We start from the raw sequence: 11,299 nt of genomic DNA, 5'->3' as shown, positions 1-11,299 counted from the left end.
ATAGGAGCAACGCAGCTTTGCATCTGCGTGAAGAATCCAGAAGAAGAAGGCAGCGTAACCGCTCTACATGTTTCTATCTCTGGACGAGGAGTAGCAGCCTCAACCTATCAATCAAACAAGCTTTCTGAAATTCAGTAAACAAAACTATCAACAATATTGGGGAAAGTAGTTAATCTACAATCTCTCAGGGCTCCCCATCAGTGTCCATAAGTGTAAGACCGGGGAAGGCACCCAGCAGAAAGAGATACCCAACCAATCTTAAGGCAACGGGTCGACGGAATGGGTGTATGTAAATATTTTAACCCCATATCCTAGAACGTTGCCTCGACCCCCACCGTCTGGGAATCCTCTGGCCAAGGGTTCGCCAGCGGGGTGACAGGTCTCAAGACGATCACGAAGGTACCTCCCTTCGGTATCGCACCCAAACACTTAAAAACTCTTCTTTTGTTTTTAGTGTCCTTCCTCACAATGCTTAAAATAAACAAACTGATATTGCAGGTATATCAAAAGAATGATCCATTTCATAAAGGTTGGTTACAAAAAGCGGCAAGGCCAATACAAGGAAAACACATCAAAAATATTCTTTTTACAAAATACTAGCAAAATCTAACGGAAGGCTAATGATGCCGCGGTCTCTACTTAGATGATGCGCCCCATCAGCAGGGTTGTTCCGAAGAGTTGAAGGGACGCTCCCACCAGATGAGGGTCCCGAGGAGCCAGGCAAGGAGGAGGTACAGGACGACGCGGATAGCTCTTCACGAGGCCATGCTCGGTCTTAAGGCCAAGCTCAATCTTCTCCAGCATCTTGTTTGTCTCCTCAGCCAATTGACACCGAGCCTTATGCATAATAACTGTCGTCCGCTGGTGGGCTTGAGATAACAACGAAGATAGACGATTCACTTCTTTAGAAGCAGCACCAACGGCCTCCTCGCGGGATGCCGCCAAACTCTTAAAATGATTAGTCTGTTCTTCCTGCTGCGCTAAGGAAGATTGAGCCTTTTCAAATTTTTCATTTGCAACGCGGAGTTGTCCCTCGAGCTCTGAAAAAGACAACACAAGGGAGTTAGCACAGAAAAGACACAATCACACTCGACGAAATAGGGTTATACCTTCGACACAAGCCGAAGCCTCTTCATACTCATTAACAACCGCATCTCGCGCTTCATCAAGATAGTCATATTCCTCGGATAATTTCTTATAATCTAGTTGAAGGTTGGTGAGAGTAAATTGACTGGCATCTAATTCTACCTGCTTCATCGAATCCATGTGACGAAGGTGGTTGACTTCGTTGTTTATCTCTGTTACCCCTTTGCTAAGTCTGTACATACATACTTCAAGATTCCTCTCAGACTCAGCCTGGCGGGCTATTTCAGCGCGAGACGCAGCAAGGGCTTTGCTGAGAGCCCCAACTTCGGCTCTGGCATCGTCCCTTTCTCTAGTAAGCACAACATACTCTCCTTAATTCCCGGAAAAGGAAGGGAGCGAGCCTTTTGTAATTCCTCTTCCAGAAGATGTATTCTAGACTCCAACAACGAAGTACGCTCACGGGATTCCCGCAGATTCTCACGTGTCCACAGCAGCGTACCATTGAACAAAGTACGGTCATGATTATACAGATTCTGCATATCAACCATCTGAACATGCCTTGCGCGCCATCCCTCAGCTCGAGCGTCCCACTTTTTGGCTTCGCTCTTAATTTTTTCGACCAGCTCTTTGATACGAGATTTTTGCCGGCCCTTTCGTTTCGAAGCCATATCAGCTCGGGGACGCCACCCACTGAAGATAGGGTGGGGAGGCTCAGACAGAACAACTAAGTAGTAGAGGAATTACGAGGGATAAAAGATGAAGAACCAAACCTGTGAAAGCTGAAACTTGGCCGCGAGTTTGCTCTAACTCAGCACGAACCGGCAAGCTCTGAACGAAGACCAGCCTCCGCTTCACCCAACCTTTCTTTCTCTTTAAGGCTTTTCTTCAGTTCTTCTATCTCCACCTCAGCCGCAGATAATGCCTTTTCTCTGTGACGAAGCTTAGCCTCCAGCTTCAAAGATTTCGCTTTAAAGAATTGATACAACACATGGTTACAATGCTCACTCCTCATCATCTACACGTCAAACGGCAAACATTATTACACCGAAGGATTCAATTGTCACGAAGAGATACGTACGAGGACTTACCTCCAAGACACGCTGCTGGGGAAAACCATATTGGTACCCATCGGCTATGGCCATCATGTCAGCAACAGAAGAGGGAGGGTCCGATACGAGGGTAGCCTCTGGAACACTCAAGCTTTTCCCCCACATCTCAGCAACACGCGCCTTGGGAGATAGTTCCATCATCCGACGGGTATAAGCATCGGAATCTTTCTCACCAGCAACCACCGGGGCAGGGTGAGGAACAAACAACAGACTCTTTTTCTTGAGCCAATCCATTATGGCATCCTCACCCTCAAACATCAGCGAATGAGGGAAATCCTCGGACGGCAAGTCAACCACAGACTTCCCCTTATCTGACATTTCCCCATCGACACAAGTTTCGGCATCACCACGCGCATTATGATCATCCGCGCCCTCATTCTTAACAGCAGCACCTTCCTTACCAGAACCCCTGAGCACATCCCAATCATCATTGGGGGAAAGCAAAGAAAAGTCTTCGGGAAAATCAAGGGCATCGTCAAAGAGTTCCCCCGCAGAATATATCCTGTCAAACGAGAACTCTTGAGAAATGGTGGGGAGAGTTTCCGCAGCCTCACCAGCAGGAGCAGACATGTCCGCGATAACACCTTCGTCAGCCACCACGGCGTTATTTCTCCCTACAACACCATCACACCCCGCACCAACCTCTTCCTCGACATCAGGAGGGGAAGTATCAGTGCGTTCTTCCCCATCAGAAATTTCTTCATCCTTGGCAAACTCTTCGTTCACCAGACTGGTAACTTCTTCATGAACCTCAGCCTCACCCGTTACAATGGTAGAAGACTGCTTGGGCCCAATCTTTTTCTTCTTCGACACCTGCAAACCAACACACGTACCACAAAAATATTTATTTCTTCATACAGTTTGATTTTCAACAAAGGAGGGGCGCGGACAGAATCTACAATAACCATACCTTGGCAGTAGTGGCACTTTTCGATGGAAGTATAGCACCAGAACCTTCCTCCTCGTCTCCTTCAACGACGTCGAGAGCATAAGAAAAATTCATGACTTCGAAATTTAAACGCCAAGGACAGAAATCTCCATAACGAGCAGGAGGAGATTCACGAGGCCTGCTGCTCTCAGAAGGACGCCAACCGCGCGGACCGGGAATCCAACCATACGCCCAAGGACCAACAATTTCAACAACAGTGGCGTTCCACTCATAATCATGGTCACGCTTGATCCTTTCGCGCGCGGGAAAAGTTTCCGCTAACTCGACCCCTCGGTGCCTGGAACATATTTCAGTTTGGCATCGCTCACCTCACTTAACAGACGAATTTCGCCCCGAGGAGAAGCGAGGTTCCGAAGGCTAACACTCCACGGTTTACGGTTCCTACTATTTACATAATCCCCAAAGGAGTTGTTGAAGTTTTCAGGAGTATACCATTCCCTCTCAGCGGGATTTGGAACGTAACATGTCATCGTCGTCTCCCCCTTACTCCGCAGATAACATTCCCTCAGTGCACGGAGATAATTCCCAGATAATTGCGACACGGAACGACTGTGAGTATTGGTGGAAGAGCCTTCACGACCAGACAACACATCATAATAAAAAGAATCACCATACTTTTACAATGGCAGCATAAGACCCGCCTCGAAGGCTCCAACCGTAGTCAACAGGTGAAACTCATCAAACTGATACTTCGAGATGAGCTCGTAAGTAATATCATCCTCAGGGGCATAGAAAAGAACCTCGAAGGCTTGAAGCTCATGATTTTCCTTGAAAACTTCAAGGTCAATGTGCTTGAACGTGACTTTCTTCTTGCTTACCGAAACGCTGCGTATCACCGGGGCAGCATCATCCTCTTCCGCGGGATCGGATGAACCAACAAAAGCTTCGGAACCAACACACCACCTTTGGAGTTCTTCCCTTTGAAAGAAAGTACTGGAGGCGGCGGCAGAGGGTGCTGCACGGGCACTACAGAACGAAGAGGAGGAATATCGAAGGCGCCACCACGAGGAGGTGTCCGCGTACACCTAGAGTCATCACGAGGACGAGAAGCAACACGACCAGCAGCATATCGAGACCCGGAAGGACTCTTCGATGGATCCCCTTTCCTAGGAGGAGAGGCCTTCGTCCCAGAAGAAGACGAAACTTTACTTCCGCGGGGATCCATTTGAGACAATCTAGAGAGATCTCCCTCAGGTGGATATGTATCAGACTCTCTACGAGGAGGGGATCTCGGTAGACTGGATGCCGGAGTTGGATAAGGAAGCCGCGGACGGTCAGACATGGCTGCGAAGACGTACAACATAAACAAGTTAGAACCAAATACGAGGACATCACCAAAGATCAAAAAACCACAAAATTAGCAGTTCATCTCAATATAACCCAGAAACCCTAAAACTAGCATACATGCTTGAATTCCCCAAAACCCTAAAACCTTAACCTTAAAAATCCAATCAAAACAAAAAAATGGCCTCCTCGACTTGAGAAGAAGAACAGGGGCAAACTAACATACATGTATCAAAAGTTGTTCTTCATCACAAAAAAGGGACGACAACAGCAGAAAATTTACAATCAACACAACTTAAAACAACAGAAACGAAGAAAAGAAACCTTACCACCACAAACAAAATCCCGAAAGAAGACAACAAACCAGAAACAAAGAAGAAACGAGCGTGATTAATGCTAGGGCAGAGAGAATTTAATGGTTGAAGAACAAAGAATAAAGACTGACAGGGAGAATGAAATTAATTTTGTGGAACGTTGAATGAAATTAATTTTTCTTCTCTCCTTAATATACTCGAAAGAAAAAGAAGGAAGTTAAAGGAGGAATGGGAAACGTGCCCATTAAATGAGCAGTTAATGCACAAGTAAGAAACATGCCCAAGTATCTAGGAGAAATTATTAGGAGAGAGGAAGAATATGTAACGTATGTTTTCTTCAATGCTCCCACTAAACACTCAAGCCCGAAGAAAAGGGGCAAATTGTGTGTACATATTTCATCATCAAACACGTGTATACAGGAAGACACGTGGATAGCATGCGGACAAAGTCATCAGAACATGATGACACACGCCCACAGCCAAGAAGCCCGTCCCGTCGACGTCGGATCTTTGCCCGAACAAATCTAAGGGCAGAAGTTAAAAGATGTATCGAAAACACGATGTACTGCGGAGCACCAAATAACTCCCAAAGAGTTACTTTATCTCATCCCCAAAAGAAGCTAAGATCAACGGTGAAGAGAAGGTTAACTGACATGGATGTGACAGGGGCAGAAGACACTTGTCTGACACGAGCATGCGTCTCAACTACCCGCATTAAACACTCTGAGCAGTATACGTGTCGATCAACCCGTGGAACGAACGACGATGACTCTGCGTGATCAAGTAATGAGCGAAGATCTCCGCGCGATGGACACAAAACACAAGAAGATAAGGTTCCAATGGCCCTCAGAAATGGGTCCCACACTCCAACCCTATAAATACCCCCTCTCCACCAAGAGTGAGGGGATCGGAAAAAGGAGGGAGAGGAGGAGAGAGAAGGATTATGAGTGTAAGTTTGTCCTTTACAATACACAGACCTATGTAAACTCCAAAGTCATTCGACTATCTCTGTAATCATCAAGTACATAGTGAAACAACAACCCCGTGGATGTAGGCCTTAGTGCTGAACCACGTAAATCCCAGTCTTATTTACATTTCAACACTTTATATTCGTCTAACGATCCATGAGTTTTACTTTTATACTTCGTTTTCTTTATCTTTCCCTGCGTAAACGCCTGTCACGATATTATTAGATGAGGCTATGATAAACCCGAAGGTTTTGAGCCAAGGAATCAATGCAATTGTATCATCAGTGCGAGTACGTACCTAGAGTGCGAACATTGTTTGTGAACATATAGATGCGTACTTCACAACATGAATGAAAATTTCACTTCTAATGAGCACTCACAGATGCATACTACTCTTATACCTTCCCGCCACCAGAAATTCCTTAACCAGGTTAACTATTCAAACAATTGCCTGTTTCATATTAGTCATCCACTGCTTCAGGACGCCTCCAACCTTGTAGGAAGAAAAAAGGTTTTAATATTATGCCGTCTTCTATCAAAATCTATGACTGGGAACAAAACTTTTTGGCTCTGCGGTCTTTTCATTGTAGCTAAAAATTCCTTTGTACTCGATTTTGTTGTTGCAGATATCCAAATCTATCACTAGAATGAAGATAGCATAGCTCATGGACTTCCCTCTTGTGGCGCTTGTAATAGGATTGGCAGGAAATTATAACACAAAGATGTATTGTCCGAAGCCTCTGATAGACCTATATATGAGAAGCATCAAGATTCGTCCGCCTCGTGATTCCCCTGCCGGTCAGTCTTCAGTCATTTGCTTTCCATAAATGCTCGCAAAGAAGATAGAAGTAACTGATATTATATGATTCTGCAGGAAGTACTTCAGGACCCCAACCACCTGAGATAGTATCACCATTTGATGTAAGAAAAGAATCTCATTGTTTTTCCTGCAATTGTTTATCCATGAGATAACAACTACTATGTCTTTGTAAAGGCAAAAAATGTACTAACCTGACACAACAAGAACGATATACCTGTAACAAGCAAAAAAGAAACTCCGACATTTTAGAAATATAAGGGCAAATTAAGATCGAGGTAGGGTTAAGAATGTTTACCTTTTGATTTGACATGTAACTGGTTTTCTTCTTTCTCAAACAAATTGAACACAAGATTTAATTTTGAAAGAAAGAGTACCAATAGCAGTATATAAAACAAAAGCTAAACAGGGCTAATTTAGTTGAAACATTACCCAAGCATCAAGCTGACCAAATGCCAAGTATTCTTCCTTGTAAAGTCTCCCTACTGAATATTTTCTGTCCCTGGAAGAAGTCATCAAGTTGTGCAACAAAGTAACAAACAAGATACATAGTCGGGGAGTTAAGAATTTGTACCTTTGGAGACAGATAGTTAGATTCTTTGACAGAATAAGCATTCGGATGTTACCGGAGCCACCAAACGCATAAGCATTCGGGTGTCAACCGAGCCACCAAATGCGAAAGCATTCGGATGTCAACGGGGTTAAGGATTTGTACCTTTGGAGACAGATAATCAGATTCTTTGACAGAATAAGCATCCGGATGTTACCGGAGCCACCAAACGCGTAAGCATTCGGATGTCAACCGAGCCACCAAACGCCTCGGCATTCAGATGTCATCAGAGCCACCAAACACGTAAACATTCGGATGTCAACGGAGCCACCAAACGCGTCAGCATTCGGATGTCGGCGGAGCCACCAAATGCCTCGGCATTCAGATGTCAGCGGAGCTGCCAAACGCCTCGGCATTCGGATGTCACCAGAGCCACCAAACGCGTCAGCATTCGGATGTCACCAGAGCCGAGGGACATGACTTTATCCTATTCACTTCAGCTTTGCCCTAAAACACAAAAAAAATACATATGGAAATATTATATTTCTGAACAAAACAACAAAAAAAAAAAACATAAATCATTTAAGTATTAGAGACTGATTTGCTGATGCTTTTCATTTCAAGTTGGTTGGTTTCTTATTACAGGGACAGAACATATATTTTGTTTCTTATAGATCCTCTGGGCTAAGGGCTGATGCTTAGTAGCATATTTTAGGAGGTGATTTTTTATCGTTATGCCTGATTGCCTGGTAATTATTATATTAAATTGAGAACAAACGGCAGTGTAAATAGACATTTTCGGCTGCGATTATGCCTATGCCAGCTTGTTCATTCATACAGATTAAAATGTAACAAATAACAAACAATATCAGTAGATCTGATTACAGAAGACAACTTTATAAACTAAAGGCAACTAACAAGTTGAATTAATCTTTCAATCATGATTACTCAGTAAAGCAAGTTTTCATGAACAAACACAAAGGAGGATCTGTAACAATAACATTCTCGATCTAAGCAAAATTGTAAAATGAAAAAAATCTAAGTAAAACTAGACGAAATCTTTGCATTTTAGGTAAAATTATCAAAGAAACAAAAGATATTCGGGTACCGGATATTATTGGTCCCTAACAGTTCTACCAGTCAGGTAGTAATTTTGTTAACGAGCCCAATTTTAGGACCCAAAACCGGACCCGACTTATCTAGGTTCTATTCGGTTCCAGCTAATCGCTTCTCATTGGCAGCCCTAGGTTCCACTAATTATTTTTAAAAACTAGACCCATATTCATTGGTGACCAGATCCTACTCAATTTATCTCATGTGGCATCCAATTGTGGAATAGGATCTAGTTTTGTATCTTTTATACTCCTTCGGGGCTGATACGTTGCCTAAATAGGTTGTCTAGGTAAAATAATTAGATAAAAAAAACAACCGAGTAGGTAAAACAAATTCCAGAAATTTGAGAACATAGTCTACAATCGTGCCATTGATACCTTTTTCATGAGTGAGACTCTGCTGACTACACCTCCGCAGCAAGCGGTAACAGACAGAATTGGCGAGGAGACGAGGCATTCATACTTAGGATTAGACAATAAGATCCGACCTTCCTCCTGGTGTGGAAGTGAGTGGCTGGTGCACAGCGTGTTATCGTCTGTACCAAAAGGTATGCTTCATAGTGTTGTCTCTCTTCTTTGCTATCTAGTAGTAAGAATTTCTCCCACTGCATGCAGTATCCACCCCAAAGACAAAAGGGTTACGTTTCAGAATAACTTTTTAATTGATAAATCAACTGATCGGTTGAGGTAACTTACATAGCGCCATAACTGGTGGCGGATGTCTCTTCCGTGGCTAACAAGTACTTCTAATGACATATGGTCTAGAGTGCAGTTTAGAGCTTCTATCAGTACTAGTAAACGATGATCCTCCTTTCCGTTTGTAAGAAAATGAAAAGGTCCACATTAGTTCATCTATTCAATTATCAACACTTCATTGTGTGGTCATAAAATAAATCTTATGCAGGAATATTTGATGCATAATCAACAATTAAATTCTTATGATCCTTCTTCAAGCATACAGGTAACTACAATTAAATTCACAAACCAAAAGCAGTTCAATTTATCTTGGTTGGAAAAATGGTAACTGTAATTGATTGAATTTCAGATGCAGATGTTTCTGAATTGCTCTGCGACATCCGAATGCTCTGCAATGGTAAGAGGTGCTACAATTCGTTCTTCAAAACCTGGTGTATTATATACTACATGCCGTGACTTCTCATTCTCGTCATTACCTACTAGTAGAGACTGCATAGTGTTCGCCATCTCTGATAATTGGTTTTCTGATAAATCGTTTTATACCACTAGATGGGGAAACAATAATTGGATGGCAAATAACCGAGATGACTTACTGTCATGCTATCAGTTACAAAGTTGTAAGAAAATTAAATGGAAAATTTTCAGGTTCTCTATGGAAGAATTTAGGTTTGGTTATATAAATTTCTTGGTTTCCTGTGATGGAAATGTCGTCTTAGTGCATTTAGGCCACCCTCTGGGAAAGTCCATTGGTGTCTATAAAACTGATCTATCGAAGGGCGAGTGGGTTAGAGTTGAAAGGCTGGGAAGTATATGTTGTTTGTCAGCAACACCTCTAGTTTCTCAGCAATCGCACCTCCAAATAGTCACATGGAAAACAAAATCTATTTGATATCAAATAGTCACATGGACAAAATCCCTGGAATAAGTAATCAAGTTGTGCAACAAAATAACAAACAAAATACATAGTCGGGGAGTTAAGAATTTGTACCTTTGGAGTCGGATAATTAGATACTTTGACAGAAAACATTCGGATGTCAACAGAGCCACCAAACGCGTCAGCACTCGAATGTCAGGGGAGCCACCGAACGCGTCGGCATTCGGATGTCAAAACGCCTCGGCATTCGGATGTCAGCGGAGCCACCAAACGCGTAAGCATTCGGATGTCAACCAGAGCCACCAAACGCGCCTCGGCATTCGGATGTCACCAGAGCCACCAAACGCGCCTCGGCATTGGGATGTCAAGAGCCACCAAACGCGTTAGCATTCAGATATCTGCAAACACTGAGGAACATGACTTTATCTTACTCACTTCAGCTTTGCCCTAAAACACAAAAAAAATACGTATTGAAATATTAAATTTCTGAAGGAAAAAAAAAAAGCATTAGAGATTGATTTGACTAGTTGAGATATTAAGTCTCAGAGGTTTCTTTCATAGTAGCAGCTTTATGAATTGCTGATGCTTTTCATTTCAACCACAGGACAAAATCAAAACCAGTCTAAGATCTGAAAATGTCTTGCAATCAAAATACCTAAAAACAAAAATTAAGACACAAATCTAAGAAATACTACTCACGTGTTGCTGAGTTATATCTTTACTTCCACTGAGAGCGTCCATAGTGGTGCGAGTATAACTAAAGACCAAAGACTAAAAAAAAGACCAAATTTGGATTTAGTTGACGAGTAAATTTGGTCGCGCGTTGATATAAAGTCCGCTTCATCGTCCAGCGTAGATAAAGATTACGCCTGGCATGGGGCGTTGATAAAGATAACGCCTGGTATGGGGCGTTGATAAAGATAACGCGTGGTATGGGGCGTGAACTATAGCAATGCCTGGTGTGTGGGACGGAGATTATACGTTCGCCCGGGTTCAAAAAAAAAAAAAATGGGGCGTTGATAAAGACAACGCCCCAAGCAAATTTCCTAAAGTTTTAAAACTTTAGGCGTTGACTATATAAACGCCTGTTGCCCGCGTTAACTTTACGTACGCCCGACGGGGCGTACATTTAACCAACGCCCCATTCAGGCGTACATTTTACCAACGCCTGTTCGTTGGGCGTTACCAGTGCCTGATGAGTGGCGTAGACTATATCAACGTACGTGGTGTAGGCGGAGATTATATAAACGCCTGACTATATTTTGGTTTGGTCTTGGTTTTCGACCAAATTTGGTCTGGTTTTTACTCTTTGATCAAATTTTGATCGATAGTCCATCCCACTGCGCCAGCCCACTGGACCAAATATTTGGGTTTACTCGTCTGCAGTTGCTCTGATGAATTACAAGACCAAATTCTAAGAAAGATAATCAGAACAAATAACTGGACCAAATTCTTCAAATAAAACAATAATTTTACTCACTTGTGATGATTTAGCTCCGATGTTTGAATTGCTATAGAGTTTTGAATCAAGGAAGAAGAA

Source organism: Papaver somniferum, unplaced genomic scaffold (assembly GCF_003573695.1).
Source record: "Papaver somniferum cultivar HN1 unplaced genomic scaffold, ASM357369v1 unplaced-scaffold_10, whole genome shotgun sequence".
In the NCBI taxonomy this organism is placed as follows: domain Eukaryota; kingdom Viridiplantae; phylum Streptophyta; class Magnoliopsida; order Ranunculales; family Papaveraceae; genus Papaver; species Papaver somniferum.
This window is presented reverse-complemented; position numbering follows the sequence as displayed.